The sequence below is a fragment of the Arachis stenosperma genome, chromosome 7 (assembly GCF_014773155.1).
Source record: "Arachis stenosperma cultivar V10309 chromosome 7, arast.V10309.gnm1.PFL2, whole genome shotgun sequence".
Lineage (NCBI taxonomy): Eukaryota > Viridiplantae > Streptophyta > Magnoliopsida > Fabales > Fabaceae > Arachis > Arachis stenosperma.
This window is the reverse complement of record NC_080383.1, coordinates 40666059-40668763: the sequence shown is the minus strand read 5'-3', so window position 1 is coordinate 40668763 and position 2705 is coordinate 40666059. Positions and strand designations below refer to the sequence as shown.

Genomic DNA, 2705 nt, shown 5'->3' with positions numbered 1-2705 from the left:
CTTCAGAGGAAGAATACTCATCAGAGCTCATGAATGGCAGAAGTAAGTCCGATGGAATCTCTATGGTCTCATTTTGAGCCTTAGATTCCCATGGTTCCTCATTAGGGAATTCATTGGAGGTCAGTGCACGCCCATTGAGGTCTTCCTCAGTGGCGTCCACTTCCTCTTTTTCCTCTCCAGATTCAGCCATGTTTATGGCCTTGCACTTTCCTTTTGGATTTTCTTCTGTATTGCTTGGAAGAGTACTTGGAGGGAGTTCAGTAACTTTCTTGCTCAGCTGTCCCACTTGTGCCTCCAAATTCCTAATGGAGGACCTTGTTTCTGTCATGAAACTTTGAGTGGTTTTGATTAGATCAGAGACCATGGTTGCTAAATCAGAGGGGTTCTACTTAGAATTCTCTGTCTGTTGCTGAGAAGATGATGGAAAAGGCTTGCCATTGCTAAACCTGTTTCTTCCACCATTATTGTTGTTGAAACCTTGTTGAGGTCTCTCTTGATTCTTCCATGAGAAATTTGGGTGATTTTTCCATGAAGAATTATAGGTGTTTCCATAGGGTTCTCCTAGGTAATTCACCTCTTCTATTGAAGGGTTCTCAGGATCATAGGCTTCTTCTTCAGATGAAGCATCCTTAGTACTGCTTGGTGCATTTTGCATTCCAGACAGACTTTGAGAAATCAAATTGACTTGTTGAGTCAATATTTTATTCTGAGCCAATATGGCATTCAGAGTGTCAATCTCAAGAACTCCTTTTTTCTGACTTGTCCCATTGTTCACAGGATTCCTTTCAGAAGTGTACATGAATTGGTTATTTGCAACCATTTCAATGAGCTCTTGAGCTTCTGTAGGCGTCTTCTTCAGATGAAGAGATCCTCCAGCAGAGCTATCCAAAGACATCTTGGATAGTTCAGAGAGACCATCATAGAAAATACCTATGATGCTCCATTCAGAAAGCATGTCAGAAGGACACTTTCTGATCAATTGTTTGTATCTTTCCCAAGCTTCATAGAGGGATTCACCATCCTTCTGTCTGAAGGTTTGGACTTCCACTCTAAGCTTGCTCAATTTTTGAGGTGGAAAGAACTTTGCCAAGAAGGCATTGACTAGCTTTTCCCAAGAGTCCAGGCTTTCTTTAGGTTGTGAGTCCAACCATATTCTAGCTCTGTCTCTTACAGCAAAAGGGAATAGCATCAGTCTGTAGACCTCAGGGTCAACCCCATTAGTCTTGACTGTGTCACAGATTTGCAAGAACTCAGCTAAAAACTAATGAGGATCTTCCAATGGAAGTCCATGGAACTTGCAATTCTGTTGCATTAGAGAAACTAATTGAGGCTTAAGCTCAAAGTTGTTTGCTCCAATGGCAGGGATAGAGATGCTTCTCCCATAGAAGTCGGGAGTAGGTGCAGTAAAGTCACCCAGCACCTTCCTTGCATTGTTGGCATTGTTGTTATTTTCGGCTGCCATGGGTTCTTCTTCCTTGAAGAATTCGGTCAGGTCCTCAACAGAGAGTTGTGCCTTAGCTTCTCTTAGCTTTCGCTTCAAGGTCCTTTCAGGTTCAAGGTCAGCTTCAACAAGAATGCCTTTGTCTTTGTTCCTGCTCATATGAAAGAGAAGAGAACAAGAAAATGTGGAATCCTCTATGTCACAGTATAGAGATTCCTTGAGGTGTCAGAGGAAAAGAAAAATAGAAGAAAGGGGTAGAAGAATTCGAACTTGATTAGATAGAGTTCGAATTGTGCATTAAGAAGGAGTTATACTCCATAAATAGAAGGATGTGAGAAGAGGGGAAGAAGATTTTCGAAAATTAAGTTAAAAACATTTTGAAAAACTTTAATTTGATTTTCGAAAACTAAGAGTGAAAGAAATCAAGTGATTTTTGAAAAAGATTTTGAAATTAGAAGTTAAAAAGAAAGATATGATTGAAAAATTATGGTTTTAAAAAGATATGATTGAAAAGATATAATTTGAAAACAATTTAAAAAGATTTGATTTTAAAAATTAATGACTTGCCTAACAAGAAAAGATATGATTCAAACATTAAACCTTTCTCAACAGAAAAGGTAACAAACTTGAGATGTTCAATCAAATCATTAATTGTTAGTAAGTATCTTTGAAAAAAGAAAGAAATTGATTTTGAAAACATTTGATTGAAAAGATATGATTTGAAAAAGATTTGATTTTGAAAAACTTTGAAAACTTGAAAAAAAATTGATTTGAAAAACAAAATCTTCCCCCTAGTGCCATCCTGGCGTTAAACGCCCAGAATGGTATCCATTCTGGCATTTAACGCCCAAAATGCTACCTTTTGGGCGTTAAACGCCCAACCAGGTACCCTGGCTGGCGTTTAAACGCCAGTCTCTCCTTCTTCACTGGGCATTTTGAACGCCCAGCTTTTTCTGTGTAATTCCTCTGCTGCATGTTCTGAATCTTCAGTTCCCTGTACTATTGACTTGAAAATAGAGCCAAGATCAAATAAACAAGGCATGCAAGACACCAAACTTAAGATTAGACACTAGACTCAAACAAGAATCATAAATTATTTTTGGTTTTTATGATTTTGAAATTTTTTTTTTGTGCTTTTTTCGAAAATTATATGAAAATAGAAAATAAAGGTTTCAGAATTCTCAATTTGAATTTCCAGGAATCATTGCAATGCTAGTCTAAGACTCTGGTCCAGGAATTAGACATGGCTTCACAGCCAGCCAAG

At 38.0% G+C, this 2705-nt stretch overlaps 1 non-coding gene across 1 annotated transcript; it reads left to right on the top strand.

Moving 5' to 3' along the window:
* The first annotated feature begins 949 nt into the window (after positions 1–949).
* On the top strand, positions 950–1057 carry LOC130942945 (small nucleolar RNA R71). The gene has a single exon (XR_009071489.1). It is a non-coding gene; the product is annotated as a small nucleolar RNA R71 (small nucleolar RNA).
* The last annotated feature ends 1648 nt before the right edge of the window (positions 1058–2705 follow it).